Source organism: Choloepus didactylus, chromosome 26 (genome assembly GCF_015220235.1).
Source record: "Choloepus didactylus isolate mChoDid1 chromosome 26, mChoDid1.pri, whole genome shotgun sequence".
NCBI classification, from domain to species: Eukaryota; Metazoa; Chordata; class Mammalia; order Pilosa; family Megalonychidae; genus Choloepus; species Choloepus didactylus.
In genome coordinates this window covers 17295327-17318038 of record NC_051332.1, presented here as the reverse complement: position 1 = coordinate 17318038, position 22712 = coordinate 17295327, and the positions used below count along the sequence as shown (strand labels likewise).

The following is a 22712-nucleotide window of genomic DNA, read 5'->3' as shown; positions in this document are numbered from 1 at the left end:
TAAAATCACCATACTACTTTTTGTTAATTTCAGGAGAGTGCATTTAAAAAAAATAAAATGACAGATTATTCCTTTCAGTTTCAAATGCCAGGGACTAAAATGAAAATATATTTTTTTGACTTTTCCTTAAGAAATGATATATTCTTTATATCTAAAGAGATCCTAATTTTTCAATTGTAATTTTTTTAAATTTGTGAATACACATCTTATTTGTAGGAAAATCAATAATGAAACTCTCATTTACCCCAGGGATTCCTAATATTTTGAATCTTGTAGGCTTTCCAGTCCTTAGGACATCAGGTAAATTTGACTTGAAGAGACCTACACTGAGTGTTCTTTCTTTTCCTTGGTGGTAAAATATGTACATTCTAGAATGGTGTGACATATTTTTCCCTTGAATATGAACTTTCAGCACAAATATATTCCTTTTTATAGAGAGTCACACTGATACCCACAGCCTGAGAGAAAGTTGGTAGATTCCAAGTCTTCTAAGAGGAAGAAAAACAAAAAACAGAAAGGATTGTCTTTCTGCAGATTGTGTATATTACTGCTCAAAACCACCAAAATCCACAAAACAGTGAGAAAACACCTAAGGGTTGTGTGATGGTTAGGATTAGGTTCACGTGTCAACTTGGCCAGGTGATGGTACCCAGGTGTCTGGTCAATCAAGCACTGACCTAAACATTACTGCAAGGACATTTGTGGCTGGTTAATAAAACAGAAGGCTGGTTCATTAAATCATGTCAATTGGCTGCAGCTGTGACTGATTACATCAATGAAGGGCATGTATTCCACAATGAGGGAATGCAATCAGCTGGATTTAATCCAATCAAGTGAAGACTTTTAATACAGAGGACTTTCATTTCTTATTCAGCTGACCAACAAAGCATTTCCTGAGGAGTTCATTGAATTTACCATTTCATTGCCTGAGGAGTTCATTGAACACATTCATTGGAGTTGCCAATTTGCCACCTGAGGAGTTCAAGCATCTTCATTGGAGTTTCCAGTCTTCTGCCTGTCCTACAGGATTTGGACTCATGCATACCTACAGTTGTGTGAGACACTTTTATACGTCTTATATTTACAGATATCTCTTGATTCTGTTTCCCTAGAGAACCCTAACTAACACAGATTGCCTTTGGAACTTCAGAAGCATGGTGTAATTAATCTGTTTTCCTTTATTTCATTTATGCAATTTACCTAATAGGGTAAATATTTTATTAAATAGGCATAAATTCATTAGACTTATCATGATTGGCATTCCAGTTAATCAAGGAGGATTTTCAGATTCTGTGCCTCCTGAAGTTGTCAATGACATAAAAAGAGAGTTTGCCTTCAAAACAGTGTTTTTGTTAGAGAAGGAAGGAAGCACTGAGCTCCACAGTGTAGGTGCAGCACAGTCAGTAAATAGTTTGCTTCTTTGTCTTTCTCAATGTATTTCAGTTCTGGTGAGTGCCAGAGAGAATGTTTACCATGAGGAACAGAACTTCTTTTACCAGAAATAAAAATATAACTAGAAGGTAATTGTTTAATCTGACTGAGACATTTGGTGTAGGTAGGTTCTGAGGGTAGGTTAGAGCATTGTAAGATGATATTTCTCTGTATTTAAAAGGTATCAGTAGTGGTCAAATGGAAACTTCCCTAATATTACCATACAGAGGTAGATTTTTCTGCATTTAGAACAGTGGAACTGTTTTCTGCATTTAGAACAGAAGAACATAAATAAATAGTTGGATAGAGGGATAGATAGACTGGCATATTATAAATGGGAAATTGGATAAGTTGCCTGAAGGAGTAATAGAATAGTGATTAAGTGGAAGTGGAAGAGAAATGCTAACTTGGATTGGATTTTGGTGAAGTGATCTCTGAGAAACTGATATTTAAAATGTAATTGAAAGACAGTGAGTATGGGATGGGAAGGTATGTTTGTGGATGACGATGGAAATAAGAATGAAAATAGTACTCAGTAGAGAGAATAGCAATGTTTAATTGTGCTTGATGGTTTCAGAAAGACATGTGAAAATCAAACTCTGAATGCCTGGTGGAGACTTTAAGTTTGGAGACTGGGGAGGTGTAATTTATATTTTGGGAGTAAGAGAGGTAATATCTTGCATTATATTTCATTTTAGGTGCATGTAATTAAGCAAGTAGCCATGATAGCTCAGAAATGGAATCCAGATAAGTGTTTTGACACTTCCAATTTAAAGATAGCAATGGAGGAAATTTATGAAATTGAATAAATGTGTGAACAGACCAGTGCAGTGCATAAAATAAGGAGGTTCTAGAGTAGTTTGAATATAATCAGGAGACTGTGATGTCAGAGAAAGTGAGGAGAAAGAAAGTTCCAAAGTGGAGATAATCATCCAACTCTTTGGTTCCAAATAACAATTTATTTATGGGGAGATGATTAATGATCTCCCAAGTTTTAGAATGAGGACATCAGTGTTGATTTTTGTGAGTCAAAAGGTGAGATGCATGTGAAGATATGGTGCACTTTCAGTTCATTAAGGGAGGATCTGGAGAGTAAGGACTTGAGAGAAAATACATTTAGAGGAGATTTGCTGTATTTCTTAACATGGGAGAGTAAAATGAGCTTAAATAGAGAGCTGGAAGGTGAAGAAAGGAGAGGTTTCTCTTAAAGGAGATTTAATTTATAATCTAAAATATAGTTCACAACAAAACATGAGCTTGATATCAATTGGAGACATTGGACTTAGCCAGAGGTAACATGGCTTTTCTATTTAATAGGAGAGAAGGAGTAACTAATGTGTATGCATTTGGGGATATCGAAGATATTATGGTATTATCATGTAATTTGGTAAATTACATAATCTGTATGCTTAGGAGGAGGTAACCTCATCTGTTGAAAATGAAAGGAAATGATAATAGTACAGAAGATTCAAAAGATATGGAGATTTGGAGTCCTTACAGAGTATGCAGGAATGATTTAATTAGCAAGTCATAGTATGGTTTCTGGGTAAAATTGAAAACCTCTAGGAGTTGTTAATCTGTTTTTGGACCTGGATCAATATCTTACTCAAGTACTGTGCCAGATGTAATCATGGATAATTGTATGTATTTGGAGTTACTGAGTATTAAGGGTTGGATTGATAGGTGTTGTAAAAAGTCAGAGGGACATAATGTTGATCTTGAAAAGTACCTGTTGAAATTACAAACTGTGGACTAAACTGGACAGTAAAAATTGAGAGATAGAGGATGACATTTGTTGAGAGGGGTCAATGCACTGTAGGTCTCCATGCAGAAGGAGAATCTGGGTATAGGGAGTATTTTTGTGGAAAAACTAGGAGAGAAGTTTGTGGCCACAGGGTGGGATCTCTGATGTTTGATGTGAAAGGCACATTCCATGTAAAAACCTTTGAGTGGTCTGTAACACAGTGGGAATTTAAGGGTGGCAGACAGGCAGAGCAAAATTCTAATTATAGCTGTATCATTTTCTAACCATGTAATTTTGTAATAATACTAAAATTTCCTTAACCACTGATCATGTCATTTGTTAACTTAACAGCAGGGTTATTGTGAGGATTAAATAAGCAAATGCAGTTAATCACCAAGCAGAGTTATACCTAATACACCTACTTTTTTTCTTTTTCTCTGGGCCTCACATACAAATTGGTGAGTTAAGTCTACTATTGTTTATGAAAAATTATCACTTGTCCATGAAATACATTTATCATTGTTCTAGTTTGCTAATGCTGCCAGAGTGCAAAATAACAATAATGGATTTGTTTCTATAAAGGGGGTTCATTGAGTTACAAAGTTACAGTCTTAAGGCCATAAAATTGTCCAAGCTAAGGTGTCAACCATAGGGTACCTTCACAGAAGAATGGCCAATGGCATCCAGAAAACCTCTGTTAGCTCAGAAGGCACATGGCTGGTGTCTGCTTGCCCCCAGGTTGCATTTCAAAGTGGTATTCTCCAAAATTTTGCTCTTGGGGTGTTTTGTCCTCTTAGCTGCAGCTCCTTTTCAAAATGTCATCCTCATTTGCTCTCCAAAATCTCACTTTTAGCTGTTCTGAGTTCCTTCTGTCTGTGAATTCCTTTATATGACTCCAGTGATCCAATTAACACTCACCCTGAATGGGCAGGGTAACATCTCCATGGAAACCATCCAACCAAATATTTCACTCACAGTTCATTGAGTCACAACTCCATGGAAACACTTAATCAGAAGGTTCTAACCTAATCAACACTAATGCATCTACCCCCACAAAACTGTACCAAAGAACACGGCATTTTGGTGGGCATAATGCATCCAAACTGGCAAATCATTACCAGTGTTTTAGGGGATAATTTACTGGTTATAAATGATTAATGCTTTCACTCACACACACACCTACATACACACCACATATACAGAGAAAGAAAGAGAAATACAGGGATGCTCCCACAAATCATGATTAATATGGGACAGGACTATAGCAACCACTTTACTAAAGTATCAGATGGAACAACTAGATACCCTCACAAACCCCATCATTATATATGTTATGAGCCTCCTTGACATCTGAGGATTGTGGGGCATGACAGAACATTTATGACCCACATGCTCCTGTTACTTTCTTACAAAAGTTATTTTGAGTTCTTGATTTGGAGAATAGATATCACAGATCCTTCTGAACTAAGTGAGTCCTTGAATTGATCAATCCCATCATGAAACAATTTTGAAGTTACATGATAGGTATCCAAATCCATTAGGGAAAGATCTGAAAGTCAGGGTTGAGGGGGTTGAAGGAGTGATATTTCCAGAAACCGTCAGGAGTTGAACCAAGATAATTTAGGGCAATTCCTTAGAGAAAGGCAGGGACAGGATAGAGCAGGAAGTGTGTGAGGGTACAGAAGACAGGGATGCATGTTGGAGAACCAATGATAGAGCATAAACCAAGAATATGTAAATCTGAGAATTTCCACAATATTTACCTGCAGGGGAAGACCAAAATCCACATATGGTAGGAGTTAGATATACCTATTTATGGATCAGGGAAGGGATTTAAAAACTCTGAGCACCGTGGGATAATTAACATTTGAAACACTGATTTTCATGTTCTTTTCTGTGAGATCTCTGTATTCACATTTTCATTACTAGCAACATGAGCCATAGCCTCTTGTATTTGAGTTTAAGAGATGAGTCTTTCCCTGTTGCTCTTAGAGGATACTACATGTTTCTGTTGGTTGGTCTGGGGGTACTTCCAGGTGAAAGTTTGGGTACAGGTGACAGTTGGGTCTGGAAATTGTGGAAAAGTTTTGAGCCTCATGGCTTCTTTCTCCATCCTCAGCTTTGGATGCTTAGTGCTTGGACTGCCTGAGAGTGAAAAACTGGAGGAAGACTGTTGGCAGTAGAGCTATTGACAATGCAACCACTGGTGAGTGGGGAATTTCTATTTCTACTGAAATAAAACCCCCTATAGGAAAATGCAGATTTTCCTTACTAGCCTGGCACATTCATTCTAAGTGCACTCATGAGATGATCACATATTTGAGATCCACTTAAGTATACCCAGGACTCTGGTATAATTATAGTGGGCTAGGAAGTGATTAAGAAACAATCTTTTACCCATAATTACACTAATTTCTTCTAGCCCCTCTTTTCTAGTTTGCTAAGTTGCCAGAAGGCAAAACACCAGAGATGGATTGGCTTTTATAAAAGGGGGTTTATTTGTTTACACAGTTACAGTCTTACAGCCATAAAGTGTCCAAGGTAACACATCAGCAATTGGGTACTTTGAGTGGAGGATGGCCAATGGTGTCCAGAAAACCTCTGTTAGCTGGGAAGGCACATGGCTGGCATCTGCTCCAAAGTTCTGGTTTCAAAATGGCTTTCTCCCAGGACATTCCTCTCTAGGCTGCAGTTCCTCAAAAATATCACTTTCAGTTGCACTTGGGTTATTTGTCCTCTCTTAGCTTCTCCAGAGCAAGAGTCTGCTTTCAACAGCCATCTTCAAACTGTCTCTCATCTGCAGCTCCTTTGCTTTCTTCAAAATGTCCCTCTTGGCTGTAGCTCCTCTTCAAAATGTTACTCACAGTTGCACTGAGTTCCTTCTGTTATGTCAGCTCATTTATATGGCTCCACTGATCAACTTAGACCCACCCTGAATGGGCAGAGCAACACCTCCATGGAAATTATCCATAGTCATCACCCACAGCTGGGTGGGGCACATTACAAAGAAACACTCAAAGACTTACAATCTAATCAAGACTGATAACATCTGCCCACACAAGATTACATCAAATATAATGGCTTTTGGGGAACACAATATATTCAAACTGGCACACCCTTTTAAGGCTGTGTATTCACCGAAGAGGTGTGAAAGGATTTGTTTTCTTCATGCAGCTTATGACCTCAGTGGGAAAGTAATTCACTCATTCACTCAGTTAGTGGTACTAATGTGCTTAGCATTGTGGTGAATACAAGGGGTTAGAGAGGAATAATTGCACAACATAACAGTCTAATAAGGAGGCAGATTCATCACTTGAGTTCAATAAGTTCAGTGTTGGGAGTGCTGGGGACTCTGCCATGTTAAGGAGAGCACAAGAAAAAGGCCAGAAAATGCAATGGAAATTAATGTATTTATTTTATCCAATAATAAACTTACAGTTTTGATGGAATATATTTTTACATTTTGAAAAGATGTTTGAAATTATCATTACCATCTTGTTCTCAGTTAACCATTTTCTTTCTTTTAAATGACATTTGTACCAGTTTGGTAAGTGGAAGCAACAAACAGGTAATGATGTTTCCTTCCTTACTTTAAGCTGTGCACACAGGAGGAGTATTGTAGGTAGAGTAAAATTTTAGGACAATTGAAAATATTTGAAGAACTAGTGATAGAGAGACCAGAACCAATAAAGATCCCATTTATCCTTGAACAGACAGTCAAGATGAAAACACAAGACATGCAATGAAAACTATAGTTTGGATGTCCAGGAGGATATTGTGTAAGGGAAATTGAGTATGGGAGGCCTCCTAACACAGGAAGAGTCAGCCTAGGACTATTCTTTAGTATAGCAGTCACAGGGGGCCCTGAATTTTGCTACTGAAGGGCCTACCCTCATATCATAATAAAAACCTGAGTTTTGTAGAGTTGAAAGAGGAAGAACCTACTGATCCCAAGTTCTGTCTAAAGCTGGTAGAGTTCTGCAGAATTATGTACATTGCTTAAAGTCTTTCTGCCATTTTAATGATAAATAGATTTATCACTTGTACTTAACAAGTCTTGGGTAGATAGGAATCACCAGCTCATTGGATATTTCAACACTTGTAACATTTTGTTAAACCATTTCATAGACGAGGAAACTGAGGTCATTGCAGGTGCCTCAATTTGGTTAAGTTGGATTTTCAAGTTTTGTCCAGGTGGAGGTCAGATATCACACAATGGAAAAATGAGAAAAATACATGGAAAAAAGTAGTTTATTACTCCCAGGTCCTAGGGTGAGATGGGTACCATGTGGAGTTGGTGGAAAGTGTGAACAGCCTTGGTTGTGTGTGGGTGGGACACAAGCAAAGCAAAAGGAAACCATGGGTTTGTGCTTTTAATGTGGGTCAGAGGTTTAGGTTAGTATGTTTTCCACAGGAGTCAGTGATTGGTTAGTTTAAAACAAATACCTTTGAAAAGGGAAGGGTACTCAGTGTCCCAGGGTTGTGGGGATGGTTACCTTACTATTTGTGACCACCTGTGGGTTCACAGTGAGTCATGCCAGTGATGGAGGTGGTGAACAAATATGTAGGTTTTATTCCTGGAGAGTTTAGGCTGTGGGGATGGAAAACTGTGAACCATGCCACAGATCAATGTTGAGATGAGATGGCTTGGTGAACTAACGTGGATGTTAAGGCAGAACACAAAAATATTTTGATAGGACAGAGGGGAATAAGTGAACAATCATTGTAAAAAGTGGCAGATGAATAATGCCTCCCATATGATGAATCTGTGGATTTATTTGAAACTTATGGAGGAGATTTAGTTATGTATGCTCTAGAGCAAATTGCATGACCACTATCTGGAAGTCATTATTATCAGTTTCTTGGCAAACTTTCAGGTTATATCATATCATGTTATGCAATATTGCCTTATAGTGAAGATTTATGTATTCAGAGTGTGTATGTCTCTGTGAATGTATCTGAAGAATAGATGCCAAGTTGGCAGTAAGAATGATCTAACTGGAATCCCAAACACAGTTTGAGATTTTTATATACACAACCCCCTCCCTTCCACAGTGTTGTCATTTCAGCCAATCTACTATGGATATTGGTAGGGATAGAATTGTCTGAACCCAAATGCCTGTATGTTTTAGGAATCCATCCATCCACCCACCCATCCATTTAAAATATCATCAATTTATTCAAGTATCTAGACAACTTCCCCATATGCCATTCTGAGATCTGCTCTGAATCTTTCATAAATGTTATGACTACTTGAAAGAAACTTTGCCTTTTCACTTTTTCCTTACATCTCATTTGTTACACTAGAGACATGTGATCTACCTGACTAAAATTTCATGTCTTTCTCGTTGCTCAATCACCAAACTACAGAACAGTGTGAGAATTCAATGAATATTATTTCTATTGATAAAAATACATATTATCTAGATAATTATTATCCTTTAGGGAATGTGGAGAAGATTCAGCACACTGTAGAAAAATACAAGTCATACTCTTTTTTTCACATAGAACATGGATTTTGGGGTGGACTTTGGTTTCTTGGATTCTTTTATAAAATACTCTTAAAATACTGTGGAGTCATAATTTCTCCTTGTATAAAAAGACTGAGAATATTATAGTCTATAAATTTAGCCATGGACATCAGCATGTCCTTAATGTCTTTGTCTGAAGGTCAAGAGTCATCTTTTGCTGGAAAAGGATTATCACTATACTGTATTTAATTACAGTTGCTTGTGCTGTTCTTCAGAGCTTGCCTTATTGTTCATAATAGTCTGCCCTGGACTTGATGGTCATGAACTGGTATTAGTACAAAACTCAACATATATACTTCTGTTTCTCATAAATAGGGTATAAGCTCTGCAAATTGGAAGTAGTTTCCCAGTTGGAACAAGGAGAGGAACTGTGGAGAGAAGGATTAGGATTTCTCTGAGGACAGAGTCCAGGTGAGTTCTGGGGCCCCATGCTTCAATAAGAGGAGGGGCCTGGTTAATGAATGGGAAAGTTCTTAGAAATATCTACTGCAGATTTTCTTAATTGAATGATATTCTCTGAAATGTGGTCTATGACTTTGGGGTAAAACTCCACAAATGTGTAATTATTCCATACATATATCAATGTCTAGTCAGCAATCCATCTGTGATTGTCTTTGGTTTAGTGAAAGTGATACTTAAATTCTTTTAGGAGTTAAATTTTTCACATTTGGCCCTTGTTCTGGTACTCCTTTTTGAGTATTTTCCTTCTCTTTACTACCTAAAATCACATCTCTTAATTTTTCCCTTATTTTAATGCTGAAAAAATTTTAGTTGTTACTTTCTAGAAAAGTGTTGCTACTTTCTAGAGTACATCTTAATATTACATTCTTTCCCCATCTAAGTGACAATGTTTGGACTATACTCATATGAACACTGGGGATTGGTTTTCAAATATTTCATTCTGCTAATGCCACTCTATGCTTTTAAAATTGCTTCAGGAATGGAAAATGACCATAAAAAGGAAGAAATGATAGCCATGCAACATATCTGCAAGAAGGAGACCTCTTCCATCCAGTCAAAAGTAAGTTTCATGAGTATGAGTGCTGGTCTTCAAGATAGAGAACTGCAGGGAATAATTTAGGAGTTCAGCACAATCTGACTGTAATTAAGTACAGGATTAAACACTGCCCTATCAAAAAGTTTTGGAGAGTTTTAATTATGGGAAAAATTAACCTGAGCTGAAAACTGTAATCTGAAGTCTTATAAAAGGACAATTGCATAAACAGGTTTCATAGACTTATTCTTTGAAATATAATGAAGTTTCAAAATTAAGTAGGTAGCTCTGCTGTTGAGATGCTACAAAAGAGAAAATCTCTGCATACAAAAATGTAGCACAGTAAGCTCATGTATCTAACATGAATTTTAACTGGAGACTCAATGACTGATTAGACTAGGGAATTGAATTAATGCATATATGTGGTCATACCTTTCACAGTCTCTCTTCTTATTTGTAGCAGCAGATTTCTTACACTGGAGAGGATCACTTTGAAGATAATGATTTGGGATATTTCATTCACTTCACATTGACTTACAAGGGAAAGACACCCTATGAGGACAAACAATTTTAAAAAATTTCTATTACCATTCATTCATCAACATAAGCAAATTCATACTGGACATAAGTCATATGACTGTCATCTATGTGGAAAAGTCTTCAGAAGTAATTCTGTCCTTAGAGAACGTGAGAAAATGTACACTGGAGAGAAGACATATGGCTGCCATCTAGAAGGGAAAGACTTCACTGATGGTTCTATCTGCAGACAACATGTGAGAACTCACACTGGTGAGAAAACAGATGTCTGTCATGAATGTGGGAAAGACTTCACTCATAGTTCTAAACTCAGATGACATGAGAGAACACACACTGGAGAGAAACCATATGTCTGTCTTCTATGTGGGAAATCCTTCAGTCAATGTGGTAACCTTAGGCAGCATGAGAGAACTCACACTTTGGAGAAATCATTTATCTGTAATGTTTGTGGAAAATCCTTCAGTCAACATATTCACCTTACACAACATGAGAGAAGTCACACTGGGGAGAAATCATATGTCTGCCACCTATGTGGGAAAAACTTTAGATATACTTTTGCCATTAGGAAACATCAGAGAACTCATTAAAATGTGCATTTGGAAGAGTCTTTAGCCACAGATATAATCTTTTAAAAAATGAAATAAGTTACACACAAGTGTACTTCTCTGTCAATGTAATCAATGTGTAAATGTCTTTATTTACAATTTATCCATAAATAACATGATTGGACTATACTGGGAGGAACTCTATGTCTGTAATTACCTATAATACATTTCAGATGAGCTGCAGCCTTGGCACATACAAGCACAGCTTAGAGTAAGAATAGCTTCTAAACCAGGAAACTGGATGGAAATGTCTTTACCAGGAGGAGGAAACACTAGGAGGACAAGAGATAACTTTTTATGGAGTATTCAATGAAAAAAATATGCAAAATCCTTTACTTAGAGAGCAACATGTTATTGGTCTTGATCTTCCTCTGTTTTAGTTCATCTAAATATATATTTCTTTTGAACTCAGATATTGACTACCATGAATACTCAACCTTCTTTCAAATTGAATAATATAATATATATTCTTTTATAGCTGACTTTTTGATCACCATCTGTAAATCAGGCTATTCATTGTGTGTTTATGGAACATTGTTAGGAGTGTTCCATCAGATGTATTGTTCTTATTTCAGATATTCATTCTCCTAATAATTGACTTTTTGTTTGTTACAATGTTTTAGCTGCTATGAAAAATATACTTCCTTTAAAATTTCTATATCCAAGTTTCATGGACCTAGACACTCATTATTCTCAAGCATGCAAAAGAAAAATTGCTGGATCAAAAATAGCTGCATGTAACCAGAAGACTGTGTGATGATGGCAGAATGGGGAGCTCAAAGACTCAATCCTTCCATTATAAAATCTAATAAACAGGCAGGAACCATCTAACACAGCTATTTTGGATCTACAGGGATCAGAAGAGCACTGTACAGCATCCAGGAGAAGGAGGAAGTGGCTGACAAATTTTAGTAAAGAAAAGAAAATTGCTCTCCCCTAAAAGTGACTACTGGTACACTTATCCCACTCTTGCTGCATACCACCATGGGGTCCAACCTCTAGCTAGATTGCTGGTGACAGGGACACAAAAATTCTCTTCCCCAAGACCAAGGAAATGCATGACAAAGAAATGATCACAGCTTTTGACTGATGACTTTGGATTGCTGGAGCACAGTACTAAGGGTGGCCACTGTCACAAACCACATTTACAAAGGCAATGGTAGCAGCCATTATTTCAACCAACTCTGGGAGTCAGATGTCAGTTGAAGACACTACCCTTCCTCAGGGCTGCAGGATACAGTTAGATGAAGGGATGCATTTTCTGGGCAGGTCAATAGAGCTCAGCTTTCAGGACAGTGAAGGAAGATTTTTATGCCCTTCCTGACTCCCTAACCAGGGCATTTTGGACCTAGTCTGCACACCCTACATGGGACAGTGTCCCTGTTTCTGCAGAAAAGATTGACAAGAAAGTCCTCCCCAATGTACCCCTCAACCCAGCTGCAATAGCAGGTTGAGGCAGTGAAAGGCATGTAAGAGCTATATAGCCAGATATTAAGAAGCAGTGGCTTGTGAACTTCAAATACCTAGAAGCAGGATGTCTCCATTCTGGGAAACAGAGTGTACAAACTCCTGAAAACAAGGGGACTACAAAATAACTAACAAGTAAAGCACAGGACAAGACACAGTCACAGAAATATAAGGAAAACCATGCACACTGCATTCATCTCTGCAGGCATTCCTGATAAGAGGATCAATGCGCAAGAAAATCTGTCTTATTACCAGTTGGTTACAAAATCAAGAAACAGACACCTCAGGGTACAAACACCAGAATTAACATGTTACAATATAAAGTGTGAAACAAGACTACAAGACAAAGAAACAGGAATTGATGGTCCCTCCAAAGGAAAAGGATAAAATTTCAGAAGCCAACAATGAAGAGGGCCAGAATGTGGACATTCCAAATGAAACCTTTAAATGATCTTAAAGTACTCAAGGAGATGAAAGGAAAATACAACTAAAGGTTGCAGGAAAGCAATGATTAAGCAATATGAGAATCTTAGTAAAGATACAGATTTTGAAAGGTACCAACCAAACAAAAGTACTGGAGCTGAAGATGATAATAAGTGAAATATTTTCCAGAAGAGTTTCCAGGGAAGATTAGTACTGGAAGAAGAAAGAATCAGTGAAAAGAAAAACAAGATATTGAAATAAATCAGGCAGAGGAGCAAACATAAGAAAAAATTATAGAATTGGACAATTACTTAACAGATCATGGAGACACCTTTAAGGGTACCAATATATGAATCATAGGAGTCCCAAAAGGAGAAAAAAGAAAGGGGCAGAATTAATATTCAGAGAAATAATGACAGAGAACTTCCCAAGTTGAGCAAAAGATGTGAATATACACATCCAAGAATCTCAGAGGACACCAATCATGAGAATCATGATGAGAAATACACACACTCATTTACTGATCAATATATTATTGAATGCAAAGGACAAGAAGAGACTTCTGGAAGCTTCAAGAAAAAGGCAGGAGGGGTGGGGCAAGATGGTGGATTGGAGAGGTGTATGTTTTAATTACTCCTCCAGGGAAATAGATAGAAAGCCAGGAACTGCGTGGACTGGACACTGCAGAGCAATCTGACTTTGGGCATACTTCATACAACACTCATGAAAACATGGAACTGCTGAGATCAGCAAAATCTGTAAGTTTGTGCAGCCAGAGGACCCTCCCTGCCAGGCTCAGTCCCATGAGAGGAGGGGCTGTCAGCGCCGGGAAGGAGAAGGGAGAACTGCAGTGGCAGCTCTTATTGGAAACTCATTCTACTGATCCAAACTCCAACCATAGATAGACTGAGACCAGACACCAGAGAATCTGAGAGCAGCCAGCCCAGCAGAGAGGAGACAGGCATAGCAAAAAAACAGCAAGACAAACTCAAAAATAAAAGCGGATGCTTTTTGGAGTTCTGGTGAACATAGAAAGGGGAAGGGCAGAGCTCAGGACCCCCAGGCTCATTTGCAAAACCCAAAGAAAAACTGATCTCTCTGCCCCCTGGATCTTTCCTTAGTAGCCCTAATTGCTTTGTCTCAGCATTTCAATAATGCATTAGATCTGCCGGGAGGGCCCTTTTTTTTTTTTTTTTTTTTTTTCATTTTCTAAAACAATTACTCTAAGAGGCCCAATACAGAAAGCCTCAAGACTTGCAATTTGGGCAGATCAAGACAAGGGCAGAACTGAGGGCTCTGAGACAAAAGGCAATAATCCAATGGCTGAGAAAATTCACTAAACACCACAATTTCCCAAGAAAAGGGGGGCATCCTCTTATAGCCATCATCCTGGTGGACAGGAAACACTCCTGCCGGTCACTGGTCTCATAGCCCAGAGCTGCCCCAGACAACCCAGTGTGACAGAAGTGCTTCAAATAACACACATACACCACAGAATTGGGCCTTGACATTAGCCTCCCTGCACCCTCAGCTCATTGTCCCAGACTTGGGAAAGTGGAACAGTGAGAATTAACAAGCCCCATTCAGACATCATTTCAGCAGACTGGGAGCCTCCCTACACAGACCAGCAGCCCAGAACCACCCTGGGGGGATGGCACTCACCTGTGACATAGCACAGTCATCCCTCAACAGAGGACCATGGGGTGCACGGCCTGGAAGAGGGACCCACTCACAAGTCTCAGGAGCCATACGCCAATACCAAGGACTTGTGGGTCAGTGGCAGAGACAAACTGTGGTAGGACTGAACTGAAGGATTAGACTATTGCAGCAGCTCTAAAACTCCAGGAACACCAGGGAGATTTGGTTGTTAGAGCCGCCCCCCACCCTGACCGCCCAGACACACACCCCCTATACAGGACGGGCAACACCAACTGCACACACAAGATTGGTACACCAACTGGACCCCATAAGACTTACTTCCCAACTCACCACAGAGGCAAAGAGGGGGAGAACTGCCTTGAGGGGAACACGTGGCTCGTGGATGCCACTGCTGGTTAGTCACAGAAAGTGTACTCCATGAAGCTGTAGACCCGACAAATTAGAGATAAGGATTTTAATTGGTCTACAAACCCTAAAAGAACCCTACCAAGTTAAACAAATGCAGGAGGTGAAAAACAACAGAAAATTCTAAAGCATATGAAAAAAAAACAGAATATATGGATAACCCAATCCCAAGCACCCAAATCAAAAGATCAGAATAAATACAGTACTTAGAGCAACTAATTAAAGAACTACAGATGAACGATGGGACCATGGCATGGGATATAAAGGACATCAAGAAGAGCATGGAACAGGATATAAAGGACATCAAGAAGACCCTAGAACAGCATAAAGAAGACATTGCAAGACTAAATAAAAAAAAAAAAAATAGATGATCTTATGGAGATTAAAGAAACTGTTGACCAAATAAAAAAGATTCTGGATACTCATAGTACAAGACTAGAGGAACTTGAACAACAAATCAGTGATCTGGAAGATGACAGAATGGAAAATGAAAGAACAAAAGAAAGAATGGGGAAAATTTTGAAAAAATTGAAATGGACCTCAGGGATTTGATAGATAATATAAACATCCAAATACAAGACTCATTTGTGTTCCAGAAGGAGAAGAAAAGGGTAAAGGTCTAGGAAGAGTATTCAAAGAAATTGTTGGGGAAAACTTCCCAAATATTCTAAACACCATAAATACACAAATCATAAATGCCCAGTGAACTCCAAATAGAATAGATCCAAATAAACCCACTCCGAGACATATTCTGATCACACTGTCAAATACGGAAGAGAAGGAGCAAGTTCTGAAAGCAGCAAGAGAAAAGCAATTCACCACATACAAAGGAAACAGCATAAGACTAAGTAGTGACTACTCAGCAGCCACCATGGAGGTGAGAAGGCAGTGTCATGACATATTTAAAATTCTGAGTGAGAAAAATTTCCAACCAAGAATACTTTATCCAGCAAAGCTCTCCTTCAAATTTGAGGAAGAGCTTAAATTTTTCACAGACAAACAAATGCTGAGAGAGTTTGCTAACAACAGGCCTGCCCTACTGGAGATACTAAAGGGATCCCTACAGACAGAGAAACAAAGAAGGAGAGAGAGACATGGAGAAAGGTTCAGTACTAAAGAGATTCGGTATGGGTACATTAAAGGATATTAATAGAAAGAGGGAAAAATATATATGACAAACATAAACCAAAGGATAAAATGGCTGATTCAAGAACTGCCTTCATGGTTATGGCATTGAATGTAAATGGATTAAACTCACCAATTAAAAGGTATAGATTTGCAGAATGGATCAAAAAAATGAACCATCAATATGCTGCATACAAGAGACTCATCTTAGACACAGGGACACAAAGAAATTGAAAGTGAAAGGATGGAAAAAAAGTATTTCATGCCAGCTACAGCCAAAAGAAAGCAGGTGTAGTAATATTAATCTCAGATAAAATAGACTTAAAATGCAGGGATATTTTGAGAGACAAAGAAGGTCACTACATACTAATAACAGGGGCAATTCAACAAGAAGAAATAACAATCATAAATGTTTACACACCCAATCAAGGTGCCACAAAATACATGAGAGAAACACTGGGAAAAGTAAAGGAAGCAATTGCTGTTTCCACAATAATTGTGGGAGACTTCAACACATCACTCTCTCCTATAGATAGATCAACCAGACAGAAGACCAATAAGAAAATTGAAAAGCTAAACAATCTGATAAATGAATTGGATTTAACAGACATATATAGAACATTACATCCCAAATCACCAGGATACACATACTTCTCTAGTGCTCACGAGACTTTCTTGAGAATAGATCATATGCTGGGACATAAAACAAGCCTCAATAAATTTAAAAAGATTGAAATTATTCAAAGCACATTCTCTGACCACAATGGAATAAAATTAGAAGTCAATAACCATCAGAGACTTAGAAAATTCACAAATACCTGGAGGTTAAACAACACACTCCTAAACAATCAGTGGGTTATTAAAGAAGAAATAGCAACAGAAATTGCTAAATATATAGAGATGAATGAAATGAGAACCAAAACCTATGGGATTGCAGCAAAAGCAATACTGAGGGGGAATTTATAGCACTAAATGCATATATTAAAAAGGAAGAAAGAGCCAAAATCAAAGAAACTAATGGATCAACTGAAAAGCTAGAAAATGAACAGCAATCCAATCCTAAACCAAGTAGAAGAAAAGAAATAACAAGGATATAAAGCTGAAATAAATGACACAGAGAACAAAAAAACATAGAGAGGATAAATAACACCAAAAGTTGGTTTTTTTGAGAAGATCAACAAGATTGACAAGCCCATAGCTAGACTGACAAAATCAAAAGAGAGAAGACCCATATAAACAAAATAATGAATGAGAAAGTTGAACATTACTGCAGATCCCAAGGAAATTAAAAAAATTATAAGAGGGTACTATGACAACTTTATGGTAACAAACTGGATAATGTAGAGGAAATGGACAATTCCTGGAAACATATGAACAATTTGTAGACTGACCAGAGAAGAAACAGAAGACCTCAACCAACCAATCACAATCAAAGAGATCCAATCAGTCATCAAAAAGCTTTCCACAAATAAATGCACAGGACCAGATGGCTTCACATGGGGATTCTACCAAACTTTCCAGAAAGAACTGACACCAATCTTACTTAAACTCTTTCAAAACATTGAAGAAAATGGAACACTACATAACTCATTTTATGAAGCTAACATCAATCTAATACCAAAACCAGGCAAAGATGCTACAAAAGGTAAACTACTGGCCAATCTCCCTAATGAATATAGATGGCAAAAATCCTCAACAAATACTTGCAAATCGAATCCAAAGACACACTAAAAAAATCATAAACCATGACCAAGTGGGGGTTCATTCCAGACATGCAACACCATAAATACACAAATCATAAATGCCCAGTGAACTCCAAACAGAATAAATCCAAATAAACCCACTCCGAGACACATTCTGATCACACTGTCAAATACGGAAGAGAAGGAGCAAGTTCTGAAAGCAGCAAGACAAAAGCAATTCAGCACATAAAAAGGAAACAGGATAAGACTAAGTAGTGACTACTCAGCAGCCACCATGGAGGTGAGAAGGCAGTGGCATGACATATTTAAAATTCTGAGTGAGAAAATCAATCAATGTATTACAACACATTAACAAATCAAAGGGAAAAATCAAATGCTCATCTCAATAGATGCTGAAAACCATATGACAAAGACCGACATCCCTTTTTTGATTAAAAACACTTCAAAAGGTAGGAATTGAAGGAAACTTCCTCAATATGATCAAGAGCATATATGAAAAACCAACAGCCAGGAATAGTACTCAATGGTGAGAGACTGAAAGCCTTCCCCCTAAGATCAGGAACAAGTACAAGGATGCCCGCTTAACACCAGTGTATTCAACATTGTGCTAGAAGTGCTAGCCAGGGCAATCTGGCAAGACAAAGAAATAAAAGGCATCCAAATTGGAAAGGAAGAAGTAAAAACTTGTCATTGTTTGCAGATTATATGATCTTATATCTTGAAAACCCTGAGAAATCAATGATACAGCTACTAGAGCTAATAAACAAATTTAGCAAAGTAGCAGGACACAAGATTAATGCACACAAGGCAGTAATGTTCTATACACTAGAAATGAACAAACTTTTAGAGACACTCAAGAAAAAGATACCATTTTTGATACCAACTAAAAAATCAAGTACCTAGGAATAAACTTAAACAAAAATGTAAAAGACCTATACAAAGAAAACTACATAACTCTGTTAAAGAAATAGAAGGGGACCTTAAAAGATGGAAAAATATTCCAGGTTCATGGATAGGAAGGCTAAATGTCATTAAGATGTCAATTCTACCCAAACTTATCTACAGATCAATGCAATCCCAATCAAAGTTCCATCAACCTACTTTGCAGACTTGGGAAAGCTAGGTTATCAAATTTATTTGGAAAGGAAAGATGCCTCGAATTGCTAAAGACACTCTAAAAAGAACAACAAGTGGGAGGACTTACACTCCCTGACTTTGAAGCTATTATAAAGCCACAGTTGTCAAAACAGTGTGGGTACTGGCACAAAGATAGACATATAGATCAATGGAATTGAATTGAGAATTCAGAGACAGACCCCCAGATCTATGGCTGACTGATCTTTGATAAGGCCCCCAATGTCACTGAACTGGGTCATAATGGTTTTTTCAACAAATGGGGCTGGGAGAGTTGGATATCCATATCCAAAAGAATGAAACAGGACCCCTACTCACATTCCTACACAAAATTAACTTAAAATGGACCCAAAGATCTCAATATAAAAGAAAGCACCATAAAAACTCCTAGAAATAAGTAGGAAAACATCTTCAAGACCTTGTATATAGGTGGCAACTTCCTAGACTTTACACCGAAAGCACAAGCAACAAAACAAAAAATAGATAAATGGGAACTCCTCAAGCTTAGAAATTTCTGTACCTCAAAGGAATTTCTCAAAAAGATAAAGAGGCAGCCAACTCAATGGGAAAAATTTTTGGAAACCATGTATCTGACAAAAGACTGATATCTTGCATATATAAAGAAATCCTACAACTCAATGATGATAGTACACACAGGCCAATTATAAAATGGGCAAAAGATATGAAAAGACAGTTCTCTGAAGAGGAAATACAAATGGTCAAGAAACACATGAAAAAAATGTTCAGCTTCACTGGCTATTAGAGAGATGCAAATTAAGACCACAATGAGATACCATCTCACATCGATTAGAATGGCTGCCATTAAACAAACAGGAAACTACAAATGCTGGAGGGGATGTGGAGAATTTGGAACTCTTATTCATTGTTGGTGGGACTGTACAATGGTTCAGCCACTCTGGAAGTCAGTCTGGCAATTCCTTAGAAAACTAGATATAGAGATACCCTTCAATCCAGCGATTGCACTTCTCGGTTTATACCTGAAAGATCGGAGAGCAGTGACACGAACAGATATCTGCATGCCAATGTTCATAGCAGTATTATTCACAATTGCTAAGAGATGGAAACAACCCAAATGTCCTTCAACAGTTGGGTGGATAAATAAAATGTGGTATATACACATGATGGAATACTACACGGCAGTAAGAAGGAACGATGTTGTGAAACATATGACAACATGGATGAACCTTGAAGACATAATGCTGAGCGAAATAAGCCAGGCACAAAAAGACAAATATTATATGCTACCACTAATGTGAACTTTGAAAAATATAAAATGAATGGTTTATAATTTAGAATGTAGGGGAACTAGCAATAGAGAGCAATTAAGGAAGGGGGAACAATAATCCAAGAAGAACAGATAAGCTATCATGGGTAAATTTAATGTTCTGGGAATACCCAGGAATGACTATGGTCTGTTAATTTCTGATGGGTATAGTAGGACCAAGTTCACAGAAATGTTGCTATATTAGGTTACTTTCTTGGGGTAGAGTAAGAACATGTTGGAAGTAAAGTAGTTATCTTAGGTTAGTTGTCTTTTTCTTACTCCCTTGTTATGGTCTCTTTGAAATGTTCTTTTATTGTATGTTTTTTTTATTTTTTTTATTTTTCATATAGTTGATTTGGAAAAAAAAAGTTTTAAAAAAAACAAGGAAAAATACACAGAGCCCCCTTGAGGAGCTGGTGGAGAATGCAGGGTTATTGGCCTGCCCTACCTCGATGGTTGCTAACATGCCCATGGACATAGGGGATTGGTGGTTTGATGGATTGAGCCCTCTAATAAGGAATTTGCAGTTGGGAAGACTGTTGCTGCAAAGGACAGGCTAGACCTCCCTATAATTGTGCCTATGAGCCTCCTCCCAAATGCCTCTTTGTTGCTCAGATGTGGTCCTCTCTCTCTACCTAAGCCAACTTGAAAGGTGAAATCACTGCCCTCCCCCCTATGTAGGATCAGACACCCAAGGGAGTGAATCTCCCTGGCAATGTGGAATATGACTCCTGGGGAGGAATGCAGACCTGGCATCGTGGGATGGAGAACATCTTCTTGACCAAAAGGGGGATGTGAAAGGAAATGAAATAAGCTTCAGTGGCAGAGAGATTCCAAAAGGAGTGGAGAGGTCACTCTGGTGGGCACTCTTATGTATAATATATACAACCCTTTTTAGGTTCTTATGAATTGGGGTAGCTGGTGGTGGATACCTGAAAGTATCAAACTACAACTCAGAACCCATGAATCTTGAAGACAGTTGTATAAAAATGTGGCTTATGAGGGTGGACAGTGGGATTGGGGGGGCCATAGGGATCACACTCCCGTTTGTCTAGTTTGTGGATGGATGAGTGGAAAGGTGGGGGAAGGAAACAAACAAACAAACAAAAACAGACAAGGGTGCCCAGTGTTCTTTTTTACTTTAGTTGCTCCTTTTCACTTTAATGATTATTCTTGTTATTTTTGTGTGTGTGGTAATGAGGGTGTCAGGGATTGATTTTGGTAATGAATGTACAACTATGTAATGGTACTGTGAACAATCAAATGTACAATTTGTTTTGTATGACTGCATGGTATGTGAGTATATCTCAATTAAATGAATAATAATAATAATAAAAGGCAATGAGTTATGACCAAGGGAATCCAAATAAGATTATGTGCTAATTTCTCATCAGGAAGCATGAAAGAATGAAGACAGTGAGCTGAAATTCTTAATGTGCTGAAAGAAAACAGTTGCCAACCAAGAATTATGTCAGGAGAAACTTTCTTTCAAAAAGGAGGGAGAAATTAAGACATTTCCAAATAAACAAAAGTTGAAGGTGTTCATCACCAGTAGAGGTGTCCTACAGGCAGTACTAAAGGGGGTTCTTCACATGAGAAGTAGAGGATACTAAGCAGTGGTGTGAACTGCCATAAAGAAATGAATACCTGTGATAAATTAAATATTTGGGTAAGAATAATGCCAGAATTATTGTGCCAGTGTTTTTTTTTTTTTTTTTTTTTTTTTTTTTTTTTTTTGGTTTGTAACTCCATTTCTTACTTCCTACATGTGCTAAAATACAAATACATGACAAATAATGATAAATCTGTGGTTTGGAATATACAAAGTACAAAGGTATACATGATAACATGCACAAAGAAAAAGGTATGAGCAAAAAAGGGTATAGGTAAATTATACATGTATGCCATTGAAGTAAAGGAGGTATCAAAATAAATATGATTGTTATATACCTGGACATTAAATTTAAACTACTTAGTAACCACAAGGGAAATAGATATTAACTATATCCAGATAGAAAAGAAAAACAACTCAATATGGTTGTGATGGTTAGGTTTATGTGTCAATTTGCCAGGTGATGGTACCCAGGTGTCTGGTCAAGCAAGAACTGGCTAACCATTATTGTGAGGCCATTTGTGGCTGGTTAATAAACCAGAAGGCTGGTCTGCCAGTTTGGATGTATTATGTTCCCTAAAACACCATTTTTTTGTGTAATCCTGTGGGGGCAGACATATTAGTGTTGATTAGGTTGGAACCTATTGATTGAGTATTTCCATGGAGAAATGACTCAATCAATTGTGAGAAAGACTTTAGTTGGATAGCTTCCGTGGAGGCGTTACCATGCCCATACAGGGTGGGTCTGAATTAAATCACTGGAGCCACATAAAAGCTGACAAGCAGAAGGAACTCAGAGAAGCTAACAGTGACATTTTGGAGAACAGATGTGAGTGACACTTTGAAGAGCAACTGAGAATGACATTTTGAAGAGCAGCTGCATCTAAGAGAGGACAAAACACTCCAAGGGCAACACTTTGGAGAATGACATTTTGAAACACAACCTGAGAGCAAGAAGACACCAGCCAAGTGCCTTCCCAGCTAACAGACATTTTCAAGACACTGTTGGCCATCCTCCAGTGAAGGAACCCAAATTTTGATGCCTTACTTTGGACTC

At 37.9% G+C, this 22712-nt stretch overlaps 1 long non-coding RNA gene across 2 annotated transcripts; it reads left to right on the top strand.

Moving 5' to 3' along the window:
* Positions 1-1023: 1023 nt before the first annotated feature.
* Positions 1024-13284, top strand: LOC119520879. Of its 2 annotated transcripts, XR_005214227.1 has the most exons (5): positions 1024-1055; positions 5295-5381; positions 9022-9117; positions 9645-9727; positions 10161-13284. It is a non-coding gene; the product is annotated as an uncharacterized LOC119520879 (long non-coding RNA). The 2 variants fall into 2 exon arrangements; XR_005214226.1 differs by lacking the exon at positions 1024-1055 and having other exon boundaries at positions 5245-5381.
* Positions 13285-22712: the final 9428 nt, after the last annotated feature.